We start from the raw sequence: 19,488 nt of genomic DNA, 5'->3' as shown, positions 1-19,488 counted from the left end.
TCCAATCTTCAAGTTTCTTAAATTCTTGCAGTACTTTTGTTCCCTCAACATCATCTTGTAGTTGCAAAAGAGGATTGATTAGAGCGAATATTAATATCCCAAATAATCAGACATTTAAAATCTCCCTTCCCAGTAGGAGAAGAAGTGCATTCAATCCCATTGTTTCTTTCAGCATAACCCTGCCTCCTCTTCCGTGGAGGGTGCTCATTAGAACCTCCTTCATTAACTGGGAAGCTCTCTACTATCCTTTGTCTAACATCATAGGTGCATAGAAGCACTTCAAATGTTCTTACATCTAAATAAAGCAAAAACACTTGCCACATGAGAGTCTGTAGTTTTAATATAGCAGTTTTCTTGACTGAATTGAGATAAAGTCTCCAGGAAAAATAACTTACCAGTAAAATGTGATTTGAGTTCTTCACAAGAGCGTTGTACTTGCTCAATGCACGGATAAAAGGAGCACAATACCCCATCTGGTTTCAACATTTTTCCAGCAGAAGGAATGACTTGATATGTTTGTTTGATTCATGATTTAGTAGTCTGTGTATTTTCTGTTAGTTGGTCTTTGGCTATATATAGCTCTGATAAGTTCAACAATTCAATGGGACAAATGGTTTTCTTTATCACAAGATAGAGTTAGAAGAGGGACTGAGTAACTTAGAGAAATAACAAGTGGCAAAAAGGGTGAAATTCCAATCACTTAATGGGACTGGATTTTGCTTTCTCTTATACACACATCTTACTGAGGTTAATTTTGGAGCTTTGGCTACAGTAAGCCATGGATGCTTTTGTAAAGACATGACTGTTTAACAGCATCCATTTGTAGACTATTCGAAAGAGGGATGAAGTTTGCATATCACTTTGAAAACATTAACTTGCTAGGTAATGGAGTTATCCACTTCCCTTCAGCAAGCTCTGTTGACATGAATTAAGAATTTCACAGCACAACAAGAAAGTTGTAATGAACCGGCCGGTCGTATTGAATATTACAGTCCATTTCCCCCATTTACTACTAAATTCATGATTTACCGTTGTTATATGACTCACTAGGGTAATTGGTTGGGTCCGGTGAGGTTTTGAAATGAATTGAGACACTTAGTCTTCAAGAAGAAAGCTTAAGTTGAATAAATCGACCAGAAGGTGAAATTTGTGTAAACGACCCCGGAATAGATTTTTTGATGATTCCAATAGCTCCGTATGGTGATTTCGGGATTAGAAGTGTGTTCGGATATTTATTTTGAGGTTTGTAGCTAAAATAGGCTTGAAATGGCGAAAATAAGAAATTTAAGTTTGGAAGTTTGATCGGGGGTTGACTTTTAGATATCGGGGTTGGAATCCAGTTCTGAGAATCTTCATAGCTTCGTTATATCATTTATGACTTGTGTGCAAAATTTGAAGTCAATCGGACTTGATTTGATAGGTTTTTGCATCGGATATAGAAGTTGGACGTTCTTAGTTTCATTAGGCTTGAATTGGGGTGTGATTCACCGTTTTAGCATTATTTGATGCAATTTGAGGTTTTGACTAAGTCCGTATCATGTTTTAGGACTGGTTGATGCATTTTGTTGAAGTCCCGAGGGCCTCGGGAGGATTTTGGAAGGTTAACGGATATAAAAAGGCTGCTGAAATTTTCTGGGCAGTTTCTGCATTTTTCGCACGTGTGAACAGTGACCGCACCTGCGTGAATAGTAGCATGTACAGCATCCGTGAACAGTAGCGCGAACAGTCCCGTGAACAGTACCTTGCATGAACAGTAACCGCGAAAAATTCTGGATAGAATGTTAAGTTCTTTCGTCCCATTTTCCATTTTTACCAAATTGGAGCTCGGGGAGAGGTAATTTTCGGGAGATTTTCAGAGAAAACAACGGGGTAAGTGTTCTTAACTTAATTTTGGTTAGATTACCCAAATCTATTACTAGTTTTGGCATTAAATCTGCAAATTTAATTGGAAGAGTTTGAAAACCCTCTCGGATAGATTTGAGGATTTGAGGGTCGAAGTTTTATCGAAATTTAGTAATTTTGGTATGGTTAGACTCATGGTTGGATGGGGGTTCATATTCCGTAATTTTTGTCGGGTTCCGAGACATGGGCCCCACGGGCGAATTTTTAGTGCAATTTCGGATTTTTAGTGGAAAATGTAGAATTTCATATGGAATTAATTCCTATAATTTTATTGATTGAATCGAATTATTGTGGCTAGATTCGAGGGATTCGGAGGTCGATTTGACAGGAAAAGGCATTGCGGAGTAGGATTTTTCTCAAATTGAGGTAAGTAACAGTTATAAATCTGGTCTTGAGGGTATGAAACCCCGGACATTGTGTCACATGACTATTTTAGAGGTGACGCACATGCTAGGTGATGGGCGTGTGGGCGTGCACCGAAGGAATTGTGACTTGGTCCGTCCCGCGAGACCGTGGAATTAATTGGACTATTGTTTAATACATGTTCCCTCTGTTTTCATAGAGATTGACTGTACTTCATGTTAGAAATCATGTTTAGGCCTTATGTGATCACTGTTGAGACCTACGAGGTTGTATACTTGCTGTATTAGCTGCTAATTGCTGTTTTGTACTCAGTTATAGCTTTTCTTGCTTATTATGCCTCCATCTCTTTGTTGTTCAATATTGATACATGACATTACCTCTGTTTGGGCTGTTTATATGATTTTTGAGAGCCCGAGATACTGGAGAGATTGATGACTGAGTGAGGCCGAGGGCCTGATCTGTGATGATACTTATGGGATCAGATTGTATGCCGCAGCATGTTGTTACTGATTTATGACTGAGTGAGGCCGAGGGCCTGATCTGTGAGGATATTTATGGGATCGGGCTGCACGCCGCAGAATGTTGTTACTGATTTATGATTGAGTGAGGCCGAGGGCCTGAGTGATTTATGCCACGAGGTGGCTTGTTATAGCGCTTGGGCTGAAGGAGCCCCTCCGGAGTCTGTACACACCCCTAGTGAGCGCAGGTACTTACTAAGTGTGAGTGCTGAGTGCGAGTGCCGAGTGTTGAGTGCGAGTGCCGAGTGCTTAGTACCTAGTGCCGAGTGCTGAGCGACTGGGAGGAATGAGTGATTGTGAGGTTGGAGTGAATGGGAGGACAAAGTGACTATTATTCTGAAAAAATACATTTACTTCATTACTGTTGCATCGTAGATGTTATATCACTATTTTGAAAATTATTGGAAGATATTATTTACTGCTTAGTTAAATTTGATGTCTGGTTTATTTAGTACGTACTTATGTGACTTAAACTGTTAAATTGAAAGTATGACTACTCTTATTTGAAAGTTATTGAGATAACTGTATTTGCATAGCTCGTCACTACTTCTCAATTCCTTATTTATTTCTGTTACTTACTGAGTTGGTGTACTCATCTTACCCCATGTACCTCATGTACAGATCTAGACACTTCTGGTCACGGCGGTTGCTGATTGAGGAGTCAGACTCAGAAGACTATTGAGGTAGATGCATGGCGTTTGCTGACCTTGACTCTCCTTTCCTTTCATGTTATACTGTTCTATATTTCCATACAGTGTTTTATCAGTCGGATGTTATTATCATTTAGATGCTCATGCACTTAGTGACACCGGATTTTGGGGATGGATTGTTTAGTACTTTTAGAGTTATATCCTGTTCTAAAAGGTTTTATTTAATATTAACTGCTTCCGCCTTTATTTAAAAGTTCATCTGTGTTGAGATGTTGAGTTGAGGCTTGCCTAGTACCACGATAGGCGCCATCACGATAGGTGAGATTTTGGATCGTGATAAAAGCATATGTTGGTTTTCACTTTTCATACATTGGGATATAAAATAAGTGACTAGTGGCTATGGCAATTCTATCCTTGCACCTTCCAATTGTACAAGGCTTTAAAGCTTTTTACAACCATATTGCTAAATTCCATTTTCAAAGTTGTTTCACTTGACAGATGGAGTCACTATCTGTTCTCTCTCTCAACTCTAATGTGGTATGTGTTTAGAGAGTTTGAACTTTGTTGACAGGAAAACATTTAGAAAGAACTTTAGCAATCTTTAATGATAAAAGAAACAGAAATCAACTTGATCTTGGTGATTTCACATGTGTCCAAGTTCTACTATGCTTAAATTACTTGAATCTGAAGTATCAATATCCAGATGACAGGCTATTCTTCTCTCAACAATATTTTTCCAGCAATTTTGGGTGAAGAATGCTCAAAAGGCTGATTTGATATGTTTGCTTGTATGATATACATTTACAGATATACTAAAATACTTCATAGATGAGACTATACATACTTTTGGGTCATTAATGAAGCAGATTCTTGCAATTTTGCTTGTGTCCCTTTCTGGTTATGGACTTTTAGTTTCATAACCTCGCAAACTATTATCAGTTTTGTTGTTTGGCAACATTTACTTCCTATTGACATAGTTATTTTATAATTTCAGGTCATACAGTCTGATGTTCGTTGTTGTTGTTGTTGTACAGTCTGATGTTACTCTTGTTGCTTTCTTGAGCCGAGGGTCTCCTGGAAATAGCCTCTCTTCCCCTCGGGGTAGGGGTAAGGTCTGCATACATATTACCCTCCCCAGACCCCACTTGTGGGATTATACTGGGTTGTTGTTGTTGTTGTTGTACAGTCTGATGTTCGATAATTTAGCGGGTGAAAGATTTCAATATGACGAAGAGTTTCAGAGATTATTTGAAGATTGTTATTCATTAAGATTAGTTATATAATGACATTAGCTATTTACTTCAAACAATATGAGTTATTTTTTATGGTTTTGTGATATTAATATTTTGGATTAGTAATTCCTTTTGTTTGTTAAGATTTAACGGGATATACTATAATTTTATGGATTAATATCAATATGTTTTGTTATTTGCATTATTTTTTGGTCGAATGTAGTAGCTATTATTAATGGTGGCTAAACTTACCGTTATAGCTTGTGAATTTTAGTGCCAATTTAACAGGATTAAGACGTTTATATAGGGATATTGTAACCATTATATTTCTATTAAAAATGATTTTTAGTAGCAATTTAATTGACTTTACTATCCATTAAAATGGACGCTAAAGGGGCATACTAATACATTTTTAGAAGAGATATTGTTGCCACTTTAATTGCCACAAAACAATTACTGCTAAGTGTATGGACTTTTAGAGACAAATATTTTGAATTTAGCGGCTATAAAAATGGACGTTAAAGGACCATTATTAGTCGTTTTTAGAATGGGTTTAGCAGCCATAATAATTGCCACAAACAATTGCCGTTAAATCATATGAGTTTTAGCGGCAATAAGTCATACCTTTTACCAGCTTTTGGCAGAAATGCCGCTAAAGGCTTTATCGACCCTGGCATCACCGGCCAAATATCAATTGACGGTAAATGATATAGCGGCTATTGTTATTGCCGCCAAAGACGTTTTTTGTAGTAGTTATCCACTTATTAGGTAATTAGGTAGTGTCCCATTACCCGGTAATTAACAATTACCCGCATAATTAAAAATTATCTCAAATTACTTGAAATTCTACTTATTTTTAATACCCTTTTATATATATCATACTATCATGGTCATATGGTACCTTGTATGGTACTAGTCCATAAATATCGGATATTAACGGTTGGCCAGTATTTTATCCCAACATGCCAAACTTTGACGAAAATTCATTTTCTTTGACTTGCTTCCCCTCTCACCTTCACGAATTTACTCATCACTTGTTTGAAATAGCATAATCCTTATAATATCCAAATAATCTTTTCCTTGGACTAATGTCAATTACCTTACGACAAATTCAACGTGCAATACTACAGGGTGGAACATCGTCGTAATTTAATATTATGAAGCGTAACATCATCATAATGTCGTACTGCAAGGCATAACATTATCATAATATAATACTGCAGGACGCAATATCGACGTAATATTGCGGGACGTAACAAGAAGTTCTTTCAAACTTCTTATTTCTTCAGTAGCCTTAGAAAATTCCTCATCAAATAAGGATTTAAGAATATCCTAATCCTTACCAACTTGACTAGAAGAAGCTTTCTCAATCGCTAATTCATCAGCAATCATTCTCATTTGTTGCTCCAAAGCATTCTTCCCCTCTGTCAAAACTTCTTTTTCCAATTTAAGACCTTTAAATTGTCCTTTCCAGTTATCAGCCTCGGTGCGGTAGTCTATAACATGTTGGTCCATATGAACAACTCTTTTCATAAGCTCTGTACCAATCAAGTTGATCTGCAAAAAAGGAGAAGGCATTATGAGTAAACAACAATAAGAGAAAGAAAATATAATTGAACTCGTACCTTCAAGGAAGAATGAACAATATCAATCATCAAGGTCAACAAGCTATGACTTTCCAACTTCGACTTCTTCACAGGACTTATAGAGGTTTCAACCACACATCGGCTTGACTAGATTTTCTCAACAAGTTCCCACCTTTAGGAACCTCAACAAAAACGCTCTTCATTGCCCTCTTGCTACTAGAAGGTTCAACTTCTACATGAGAAGTAGTAGTCACGGGGATGGCAGATGAAGTAGAAACAGCTACGGGGGTAATATCATAAATAGCATTAGGTAAGGACACGTGTGGGTTAACGTGGAATGAGATTGGAAGAGAGGAAAGATGCAATTCTTCAAAAATAGGCCCAAAAGCTTCATCACCGTCGATTCCACGAGCAAACAATTTTTCAGCAGAATCTTGGGGAGGATCATTGACTTCTTCATTAGAAATCACTGAAGGAGCACTCACTAGCTCATCTGTGAGACCGAAAGGAATTGAACTTGGTAAATAGTCATGAGAAGGTGTATTTTCATCATCAAAAACCACGCGTCTCTTGACACGTGGTCTTCGCAGCAAGGATCCTTCTTCAGTATCTTCTTCACCATCTGAGCCACGAGCTCCATCAATCTTCCTTTTTGAGAAAGAAGAACTTAAAATTCTTTCCTGTGCAAGAGTCACGAAAAGCCTTGTGGATGGAGCAGATGCGTGACTAATACCGCGAATGGAAAATCATAACAAAGAAAAAAAACAAAATAAGAAACTCTTAAACCAAAAAGGAAGAGGAGAGGAAAGATAGTAAGCAAAGGAAGTACCGTGTGTCTTCACTTTCCAACCAAATCTGTGTGAAAGGTATTTCCAAGATCTTTTCTCTATAGGGGCAATAGTTAGCAGTTTATCTACCCAAGCACGGATGTTGGAAATTTTCTCAAAAACTTCCATGGCTGCTGAAAAAGAAAGCACGTGATCAGATGAGGTTTTTTTTTCCTTTAAAAAACAGAAAGAAGAAAAGAAAAGGGGAAAACTTACGTGCAAAATTCTATATTTCTGGAAAAGGCATATTTTTTCACCTACTATAGCAATAGTGGGAACAACAACAAAACGGCATACTAGCCATAGTCCATTTCATCTTCAGGGCTAACCAGTACTCTTTTACTTCTAGTCACAAGAGAAAAAACTCCTTCACGAAACATTTTAGGAGAGTAAAGATGAAGCAAGTATCGAAAGTAAAAGGCATAGAAGCTAGATCCAATAAATAATGAAGGCATGCAATAGCCCTCTAAACAATGGGACCAATTTGTCCGAGAGACACATTGAAATAATGGCAGAATTCAATGATTATTGGGTCAATAGGTGGTTTGAACCCTAAAGTAAAGGGGTAAGTGTGAATAGAGGAATAACTAGTTTGGTATAAAGTAATTCTCTGGTTGAAACCACTAAGACTGGGAAATTTGGTATTCAATTACATTCTCTTCGAACCAGGGAAATAAGACTAGTAGTAATTAAGGTTGGATAAAGGTCAGCAGGATTAAGGGAAGCAAAAAAGGAAACTTGATTTCTCATGGATTCACAATAGGTTGAAAAAGAAAATTCTTAAGGAACAATCTCTACAACTGTGGGTTCACGTACAGGTTCGCTCAAGTCTCTATTTCTAGAAGAAGATCTAGGGGTTGAAAGAGCCCTAGGCTTAGAAGAGGAAGATTTAGCAACATTGCCATGGGAAGAGGGACCATGATTAGACGATGAGCCTAAACTACGAAATCTACCACCTCTTCTACTTCTAGTAGGGGCAGTAGAAAGAGCACGTTCATCAACAATCACAACCTTACGAGTGTCTGGTGTATAAGTAGATATGCTTATATGGAGAATTAACAAATAATGGATGCGGAAATAAGAAGGAATAGTAATAAAGAGAATACTGTAGAAGAAAGACTTCGAGAAATCAAAGAAGAATGAAGTATTTATAAGAAAACACGATCATCATTAAAGTAGGTCATTATGAAGCATCATAATGAAACCGTCACTTCGTGACTCAAGCAAGCATATTACATTAGTTTTCAGAAATACCTTCACGCATTTTCTGTCTAAAACCCAAGTAAAAGAGAGCAAACGCGTTGATTCTGAAGGAAACATGAATGATACTCGAAAAGCGGCGGCAAGAATCCCCGCCATAAATACTTACCACTTCCCAAATATTTAATTGTAGAATATTCAAAAAGTGGGGGAACTATCTGTACTGGTGGAAAAAAGATGTCACACATGGAATCTTACTGAGCTGACAAAGCAAACACGTGGAACAATGGAGAAGTGATAACTGGTATATTCAGTTAGTGAAATTATGAATGCAAGAAAAATCCTATCAAACACCTACGAGATAGCAACGAACAGATGATCGAGCCTAAACAGCTGTCAAAGAAGAGGCATGAGCGAAATGAATCAAGGCCAAATAGGAGGGAAGATTCATGAACTAACAATAAATAAGGAAGGGGAATCAGAATCATTATAAGGCATTTATAGCTACGAATGCGTCAGTTATGGCTATCAACAATAACTAGCCATTAGTGCTCATAATGAATTAGTCATAAATAGGGGGAAAACTTTATGATTAGATACTCCTATATAAGGATGGATAATCTCTCTTGTAAGGACAAGTTCCAAGCATTACTGAAAAATACTTACAATTTCTTGCTTTACCAAAGCCTTCTACTTAATTTGAGGGATAGATTGTCATTTCATTCCTTATTTCTTTTTGCTAATTCACATTGTCATTTTCATTTCTTTCTTTTCAAACGGATTGTTGAGGAAGTAAGGTATTATTTGATTATCAGTAGCCCAATTTTTTCTAAATATAGGCTTTGATTGAAAATCCTATTTTTGGTTAAACAGTTAACACAATATCGCTTCTATTGTCATGTGAAATTCTGTAAAGTATGTATGTTACTCGTTAGGATAAACACTTTATATTTTCAAGTTGTATCTCAAGAATAAACTAATGAGGAAAATGTAGTAGCTCAACTAAGTAGGATACATTATACAGGTTGCATAAAACAACAACAACAATAACGACCCAGTATAGTCCCCCAAGTGGGGTATATGGAGGGTAGTGTGTACGCATACCTTACCTCTAATAGACCCTCGGCTTAAGAAGAAAAAAAGAAAAAAAAAGACAATATATCAGTACCATCATAGAAATAATAAAAACAACGCAAAAATCAGTGAATAGATGAAAGGCAAAAATAATGACCAGTAAATAAGGCCTGGCACTATGAAAACGGAAGAGTGGTGTAAACACAGTACTGATCACTAGCAGTCTGAGACTAAATCCTATTAGCCTAGCCTCACATTGGTAGACTAAATATTCTCAACTACCTCCTAACCCACAATCTTAATGCTTGACCTCCACAGTTTCCTATCGAGTGCCATGTCCTCAGAGATTTGAAGTCTCGACATATCTTGCCTGATCACCTATCCCCAATACTTCTTAGGCGTCCCTCTACCTCTCCTCGTACCCACACGCCAACCACTTGAACCTCCTTACCGGGGCATCCAAGCTCCTCCTCTAAACGTTCCCGAACCATCTGTGTCTCGTTTCCCGCATCTTGTCATCAATAGGAGCCACGCCCACCTTCTCCTGAATATCTTCATTCATAATCTTATCCATCCTAGTGTGCCCTCACATCCACCTCAACATCCTTATTTCTGCTACTTTCATCTTCTGGGTATGTGAATTCTTAACTGGCCAACATTCAGCCCCATACAACATGGTCGGCCTAGCCACCGCTCTATATAACTTACCTTTGAGTAGCGGAGGCACTTTCTTGTCACACAGGACTCCAGATGCTAACCTCCATTTCATCCACCCTAACCCTATACGGTGCGTGACATCTTCGTTGATATCCTCATACCAATGGATAACTGACCCAAGGTACTTGAAACTGCTTCTCTTAGAAATGACCTGCGATCCAAGCATCACGTCCATGCCCGCTCCCCTTGGCTCGGCACTAAACTTGCACTCAAGATATATTCTGTCTTCGTCCTGCTCAACTTGAAACCCTTTGACTCAAGAGTCTGTCTCGAAACCTCCAGCCTCTTATTAACGCCACTCCGCCTCTCGTCAATCAGAACAATGTCATCAACGAATAACATACACCATGACACCTCTCCTTCAACGTGGTGTATCAGTACATCCATCACCAAAGCAAACAATAATGGGTTGAGCGCAGATTCTTGGTGTAACCCCATAACAATCGAGAAATGCTCGGAGTCGCCTCCCACTGTCCTAACCCGGGTCTTAGATCCATCATACATGTCCTTAATCGCCCTAATGTAAGCAACCGGCACACCTTTAGCTTCTAGGCATCTCTAAAGAACCTTTCTAGGAACCTTGTCATACGCTTTCTCCAGATCAATAAACACCATGTGCAGATCCTTCTTCCTATCCCTATTCTATTCCAACAACCTTCTAATAAGGTGGATAGTTTCCATAGTGGAATGACCCGGCATGAACCCGAACTGATTGTCTGATACAGACATCGTTCTCCTCACCCTCACTTCTACTACCCTTTCCCACACTTTTATGGTATGACTCAATAGTTTGATATCCCTATAGTTGTTGCAACTCTGGATGTCACCTCTGTTCTTGTACAAGGGAACCACCGTACTCCACCTCCACTCGTTCGGCATCCTCTTCGTCTTGAAAATAACATTAAACAGCCCTGTTAGCCACTCCAAACTTGCTCTACCCACACAACTCCAAAATTCTACCCGAATCTCGTCTGGCCTGGTAGCTATGTCCCTACTTATCTTACGCATAGCTCCCACGACCTCCCCAAGCCCAACCTTGATGCGCTTACAGTACCCAAAATCAAGGTGGCTCTCATAATGCCCCAACTCGCCTAGCACAATATCCTGATCCCCTTCTTCATTTAGAAGTTTATGAAAGTAAGTCTGTCATCTCCGCTTAATCAAGGCCTCTCCTATCAGTACTTTATCGTCTCCGTCTCTGATGCACCTCACTTGATTTAGATCCCGAGCCTTCCTCTCCCTCGCCTTAGCCGGCCGGAATAATTTCTTCTCCCCGCCTTTGGCCCCTAGATCCTCGTACAGGTTGCATAAAATATAGGTAATATAAAAGCTCCCAGTAATAAGATGCGTGTAGTTCATAATCTAGAAACTTGACAGGTAATTTAGAAGAAGAAAAGGAGGAGAAAGAGTACACCTTACCGAACTCTAGCATGTCATATAAATAATCTAGAATTCATGGACATCAGTTGTCAATTACTTTTATCTTATTGGTACTTCATCTGGAAATTATTTTATTTGGATAAAATAGTTTTGCTTAAGCAGTAAACAAATTCAAAAGCGAATTAAACGTAGACATGTATTCTTTGACCAAGAGAGGCTACCAACGAACAACATTGTAGATAGACACACTAGCACAACTTAAGAACAAAAATGATGTACAATAGCAACCAATAGCAGTACCAGCGGGAGGAGGAATACAGAATGTATTAATAGGAGCCACATGTGCAAATACATGAAGATAAGAAGTTGGTTACCTATATAGTGCTAAGCTTGTTGTGCATGTCTTCTGGTAGTACAATGATCTACTTATGTAGTTAGAGCTGAAGATTGCAGAACAACTTTAAACTTAAAAATTTGTAAATATGGAATGAGGTGAACACATGGTAAAAAATGAATTCACACACAAATCTATCAACTCGCTTTGCATGCATTTAAACTTTTCCTAAATAAGTGCTAATTAAGTTCCCTCTTTATACAATTTGAATCTCCCTTTAAACATAGTCATTATAACCAAGGGCGGCCCGACGAATTTTGTGGTCTAAAGCAAAATTTTATGACGGGGCCTTAACTTTTTAATTTCTTGTTATTATTTATTTGACGTCTATTTTTTTTAGCTTTTCTTATATATAAAGTTATTATTAATTTTCTTATAATCAATAACTCCGAATAAATATTTTTCAATTGACAATATATCTAATCCATTTAATCTTTCTTGTGACAATGTTGTTCTTAGGTAAAATTTTATCAATTTTTAATTTTGAAAACTTATGTTGAAGCAACGATAATATGAGTTATGAATGTTGATACCCAATTTTTTCCTATGTATTTTTTATACTCAAAATACTTTCAAAATAGCATGTATATTCAAAAAATTTAAAGATTTTTCAAACCAATTCATGGCCTATTTTGCACTATAAAATCCAATAATTATTCCCAAAAATTATCATTTTGGTGAATAATTTATTTTATTTTCGCATTTACACAAAATATAATTTACATGATTTTTGCATAATTTTACAAGTCCATTTGGTATTTTTAAACTAAAATTGCATGAAATTGCAATTTTAGCCTATTTCTCGATTTAATAGCATTCGTAATCACAAAATCATTTCTAATATTTTTAAATTAATACTTATGCATTGCTTATTAACTCAGTATTTTTAATTTGATTTTAAACACTATTTACTATTTTTATAAAATCAAAACGAGGAAAACTGGCTATTTAAATTGCAGTCCCTTTTTTTATTTCAATTGTAGCCCAAATTGCACCCTCAATTTAAACCCCAATTATTCGAATTTTACCCGACCCAGACCCAATCAAATGAACCCGCCCGGATCCCATCTTAAATCAGGGCCGTTGATTGTTTTAATCAACGGCCCCCGTTGGCCCTTTCCTTTTTTAACCAACGACCCCCCCAAACCCTAAATCATTTACACAAATGAGCCGCCCTTGTATCCCCTCATCTCTCAAAATGCTCTCAACCACCCTCTGAAACCCTAGCCCTTTCCACCGGTCTCCGACCTTATTCCACCGGAAATCATGGCCTCTTAGGCCCTGTGTAACCTATATCTACCCCTACTCGCCCTTACCCCCCCTTTTGCATGAAGATTCAAGGTCCGACCTTGAAGACCTTGACTCAGAATCTCTCCGATTCAGTTTCTATAGCCATTTCCGGCTCATCTCCGACGTGTCCTAGCACCACGAGTTCATCTCTGACTCGTTCGACTCGGACCAGCCGCTTTCCAGGCCTTTCTCATCTTCTATGGTCTCTGAAACCCTAAGCCATCTCGAGGTTTTCTTGTTTCTCTCTAGATCTGCTTTAGATGCGTGCTATTTACGAGGTTTTCAAAGTATTTCTTATAACATTTCAAGTTCTTACTTTCAAAGCCTGTTCATCTTCTCGAACTTAGGGTTTCTGTGATTTTTACTTGTTCTACTATGATTTCTTACATTATTTGGCTTCATTGTAAATCCTAAGTGTTTTCACCATGATTTATAGGTATTTTCTGTACTATATTTTCTTCTAGGGTTTTTGAGTAAATTCTTTACTGTCTCTTCTTTCATTATGCTTTCATGAATGTTTGTGTTCTTTGGACTTTCTGAGTTTATTCTTTGCCTGATTCTCTATGCTTTTGTCTGCGAGGAAGAAACCCTAGATTTTTGGGGTTTACAGACTACTTGTGTGCGAGTATTTTTTGTTTCTTGTTTACTTTCAAACCCCTAATTTTCTAAATTCGTCTCATGTTCTCTGATTCTTGCTAAGCTTTGCAAGACATTCTGATTTCTTTCATAGCTATGTTCTTCTACTTTTGATTGCATGACTACTCGATTTGTTTAATCTTAGCCCTGCATGTTTAAGTTTATGCATCTTTTATAGTCAAACATTTTCCTTTCAAAACAACCCTAATTTTGGGGATTGATTTCAGACTACTATTATGTGAGCTTATTTGATTCTTCCCTTGTCTAGTTTGGATCTATTTTCTGACTAATTTCAGAATCCCTGTTTCCTTAATTTACTATGTGATTGGTGATTCTTCTTGCCTTATTTGCTTAAAATCGTGTGTCTCTCAAAAAACTCTATATGTATTTACCCTTTATTTTTGCAACTTATTCTTGATTTTCTTTCCATAAATGGAACTCTGTTTATTTACCTTAAGTCCGACTCCTTAATTAAAGGGAGTCCTCCCCATAATTGATTGTGATTTGATACTAAGGTTATTTTCCTGCCTTATTTACTACTTACTTTCAAACTATATAATCCCCACCCCTTTTACTTCAAACAGAGGAACAATTAGAGTTTAATACACACACACACTCAAATATTTCCTCTCTTTTCTGCTATTTGTGTTACTGTTCTGTCTAGCCGGCTGAAAGCCAAGGCTAGACTTTGGGAATCTCTGGCTGTCCTGCTTGTGTTTGCTTCTCTGGCTGTTCTCTTACTTTGTCATTCTGCTATTTGAAACTTGCAACTGGTATGTCTCTATAATTTAAATATCACGCTCCAAAACTATGTGTTTACTTTTACCTTTACATAATTCCTCACTACATGTTTAGCCTTCTTGTATTATATGACTATACATTAGTCTGTTATGTTCTTGCTTCATGATCCTGTATCTTTAAATTCTGTTATGCTTTTCTTGATGTATATATGAATGTTTAATGTGATCCCTTTCCCTTTATCCCCTTTGTGTGTGAGTATTGTTTTAGACTAGGGTGACACTCTATTGCCACCCCTAGTTTAGAACCAGGTTGCTCTAAACCTATGTTCAAATCAATCCTTTTCCCTTAACCCCTATTATGTGTTGAGCTTGACTCAGGTCTGGTGGTGTCCTAATCACCATACAGGCCTAAGTTTGACTTTCTCAAGTCTGCTCTTACTTGTTCAAGCCATGTAAAGGGTCAGGGGTATGCAAGTCTTACCCATGGCTGGGTATAACCACCCTTTGCTTTAGTTTCCTCAATTTCCCCTTCACTTTACACTTACTCTTAGTTCTTTAAGTTCTGCCCCCCTTGGGTAAGCCATACTTTGGGACCCTAGAGCTCCCTCTGAACTTGGATGCCTGAGGGTTGGCACTTCCACACTGCACTATTCTGTTATTATATCAATTATTCAGAATGTTAAGCATTGCCTGGAGTTCTTGAAGCTCCTTGGAACTTTGAAAACATTCTGAGTAAGAGAAGGCCTTGGAATCTGGAGCCCGGATTTGGTAAAATACATGTGTTGGACATTAAGGTTGCTTTGGGCTTCCTCGGGTCTGTTTTTAGTTTTGATGTATTTATTTTTAGTCTTTCCCTTCCACTTTTGTAATAACTGTGTAAAAAGATTTAGGAGTATTAGTAAAAGGGTGTGGGAGGGTTTATGTTATTTGCATCAGTCAATAGGTAGAAATTATGCCTATAGGATTTCAATATGGCAAACCATCTAGAAATCATGCCTATAGGGCCTTAACATTGCAAATCACTTAAAAACCATGCCTATAGGGTTTAATATTGTATACCATTCAGAAATCATGCCTATAGGATTTTGTATTGCAAGCACGATAGAAATCATGTCTATAGGAACTGCATATGTGTTAGGCAAACTATAAGATAATTACGCTCATCTTTTACCAATGCTTTAACAACCCCCTTTTAAAATCGAAACGTAGATGTCATGTCTATAGGATTAATCGCAATCCGCTTGATCCGTTTAAATAACAGCAGTCTGTCAATTGGTTCTTAACGTTTTTTTTAGTAATGTTTTCAACAAAACTCTTTTGTAAACCATGCGTGCTTTCAGACTCTACAAATCTGCATTCTTTTCTATGAACAGTTTTTCTCAAATAGTTTTGTCTAAGCATTTTAATCAGTCCCTGAAATTGCCTTTAAAATAATTCTGCAACCAAATCCTTTTCTCAAAAAATACCCCTACCTTCAAAATTCTTGCTTTTTCACTCAAATAGTTTGATGCTTGCGAAATCTGTACTTTCCTATAAAATTCTTCTTCATCTGACTATCTTTTCTGAAATTAGTATTTTTTAAATCACTCGCCTGAAATACTTTGATTTCTAACAAACCAGGCCCGAGGGGCTCAAAGTAGACTTATTATCCAACTCTATGTGTTAAACCAATCTGTCCACTGTCAATTTTAATCTTAAGACCAAATCAGTAATTGCAATTCATGCTAAACTAATTGTTGTATGGCTTAAGGGGTTTTATGTGCAGCCTTTGTATGTTTGTTTCACTCCCCTTATGTGCTATTTTTTTTTTGATTGACGCCTTAGCGTTTTACCTTTAAACTCCATATATGCCCTCATCCCCTTTCTCCCCTTTTAGGATTAGAAGTCCAAATACCCCGGGACTAATAGGTCGGGACGGGTATTAGCATGCAATAAGTAAACGAGACTAAACGCGTTTAATACTTTAACGGGGTGGGAAGGATAGAATATGGAGATGATGACTGATGCGCTAATATCACGTGCGACCCCTCTTCTGAGGAGTGATTGCTGGATATTGCATTGAAGTGATCCATATTATATTTAAACCTAGGACCCTTCTTCTCCTACTTTAGTTATTGATGTTTTTCTTAAATTAATGTTTTCTTCAACTAAGCTTTCTCCTTTCAAAATCACTTGTGTCTTTCTTCTTTCAAAATTTTTCAATGTGTTATGTGCAAACTTTGCTTGTTTATTCCTACTCTTCTTAAAGTCATAATTAAGCACGGCCGGGAACCACACTAGTGGATCTTGAGGGGTGCCTAACACCTTCCCCTCGAGATAATCTCAAGCCCTTACCCGAACTCTGGTTTATCTTTCAAAAAAAATCTTATCTTCTTTAAAGTGTCTTAATGCACTATAATCATTAGGTGGCGACTCTTCAAATTCCATAACCCGATTCCTCGAAAGGGGAATAAGAGTTGTTTTGTCCATAATATTGTAAACCCGATTCCGCTCTTTAGGGGAAAAGTGGGCGTCGACAGCATGATGACTCTGCTGGGGATTTCTTTGAGGCTTTTACCATTACGTGCTTTTTATGACTTTATTGCTCCCTTTATCACCTTTATTTCCTGATTTTAATCACTTCTCCATGAATATTAACTTGACTCTTCGTGTTTTTTTTTCCTTTAATTGCTTTCCCCTTTATTGCTTTATCATTATCTCAATTCCGTTTTCATTTCCGAGCATTTATTGTAATCTTTACTTTATGAACGTGAAAATACATGCAATATGTTTCATTATTGTAACTGCATTCCTCAATATGATATTCCACTTGTGCCAAAACAAATCCTATAGCAACGCTTATAATGAGTGGTTGCGCCCTTCCGATATCATAACCCCTAAATGTGGCAAAGGCATATTTGCGGTAAAACCAGTCGATCAACGGTGTAGTTGACGGTTCCGCTCCTTTCCCTCTTGAGTTGTCCGCTCAAGGGTACCTTGTCTAGCACTTCAAAGTTGAAACCTTACTCTATTAAACTATTCATGCATCATGGTCAAACTTAGTCGAGTCAGTTATGTTGTCCACATAATGTCTCATTAAGATAGCTTAAACCAAAGTCCATCGGGTTTCCTCGAAACCCAAACGGACACCTCCACATTATGTGCATTTATTTGGAGAACTAAATGCCCTTTTTGCTAATTATTGATTTAAATAGTCGAGTCCGGTGGGGGGTAAAGGGCCTAACGTTTTGTTTTACAGAAAATGAGGCACGAGGTCCCCAGATTCGATATGGTATCTAACATCCACCCAAGGTTGCTAAGCTGGTGGGAAGATCTTCATGGTAGTAATCAAACCCTCGTCCGCAAATACTTAGGGAATTTGACCTCACTTTTGGAAATCCAACCAAACAACAAGATCATTGAGGCTGCCACTTTGTTTTGGAATGGCGATCGATCAGTGTTCCGTTTTGGAGACTTGGAAATGACCCCTCTGCTAGAAGAGATAGGGGGCCTAGCTGGAATCCCTTGGGAAACTCCGGGTTTGCTTATGCTGGAGAATCACAAATGTAGAGGCTTCCTTAAGATGATGGGACTCAAGAAAAATCCCGACCTTTCTTTCTTGAAGGACTCCTACATACCCTTCGACTTCTTATGCGAGAGATATGGCCACAGCAAGTCCTATCGCACCTACATAGACGAATTCGCCCTCACCTCCTTGGGGCATATACATAGAAGGATGTTCGTGTTCATGTTTTGCTTCTTGGTCATGATAATTTTCCCTATGAAGAAAGCTAGGATCCACACCAGACTGGCCATGGTGACTAAGACCTTGATGGAAGGAATCGACGGGCAGTCTTTCAGCATAGTACCTATGATCATCGCTGAAATCTATCGAGCCTTGGGAAAATGTCAACAAGGGGCTCCGTACTTCGAGGGTTGTAATCTGTTACTTCAACTTTGGCTCATAGAACACCTTCAGAAAGGCGACTACAGACAGGGAATCATATGCAGGGATTGGGATGACCACATCGCTTTTCATCACCCAAAGCGAGTGAACTTCACACCCAACATGTTCGCTCAGCCAGAGGACGCCAGTGGATGGGTAGAGCTGTTCGAGAATCTGAAAGAAGAGCAAATTCAGTGGATGTTCGATGGTTCCCAACAGAGGAGTTCATTATCCGTTCCCGAGATGCACCATTCCTCATACTCATTGGGCTGACGGGAACTCATCCTTACGTCCCTCTCCGAGTCATGAGGCAAGCCGGAAGGAAACAAATCATACCCAAGATAGAGGAAATGAGTCATTTCATGGATGACTTCCAGGATGATGATAGCCCGCACAGGTGTCATGCTCAGCATATGTGGCACTGCAAGCTCGTTTTAGGGAGGGAGTCTATCGAACCAGACAGGTATCATGCCGGGTGTGTGCCGCACTACACAGGTTGGTTGGAAGATGATCACATTGGTTTGGGTCTCCCAGGGTTTGTCCATGGTCATAGGATTATTGATGAAAAGACCACAGCAAAGGTTAAATATAATCAACTGCGCAATAGGATGCGAGAATGCGAGAATGAGCACCGAGAAATACAGGAAGCCCACGAGAAGTTGATCAACGAGTGGAAGGATATGGCTGTCAACGCTAACAACCGGTTGGTGTATTTGGAACGAGGCTTAGTGGAGTTGGAAGGTAAATTTCTGAAGAGGATCGACGATTGTCAGAATGCTGAGGGTAATGAAGGTGGGAACCTGGCCCGAGCTTACTTGCTACTGGGACTGCGCGAGCTGGTGCAGCTGTACGAGGGAGGCAAGAGTACCGAATCTGGGGAAGGTCCTTCTGGGACCAAGTAGTAGAACTCTTATTTTTCTGCTTTCATAATGTAATAAGGCCACTGACCATTAGTGATATTTTATCATTCAGTTGTTTTAAGACTCGTCTTGTTTTTATCAATAAAATGAGGCATTTAGCATTATAAGTTCTCCAAATTTAATTTGTCGCTAGG

This window comes from Nicotiana tabacum, chromosome 7 (assembly GCF_000715075.1).
Source record: "Nicotiana tabacum cultivar K326 chromosome 7, ASM71507v2, whole genome shotgun sequence".
Taxonomy (NCBI): domain Eukaryota; kingdom Viridiplantae; phylum Streptophyta; class Magnoliopsida; order Solanales; family Solanaceae; genus Nicotiana; species Nicotiana tabacum.
Note: the sequence above shows the minus strand (reverse complement) of the source record.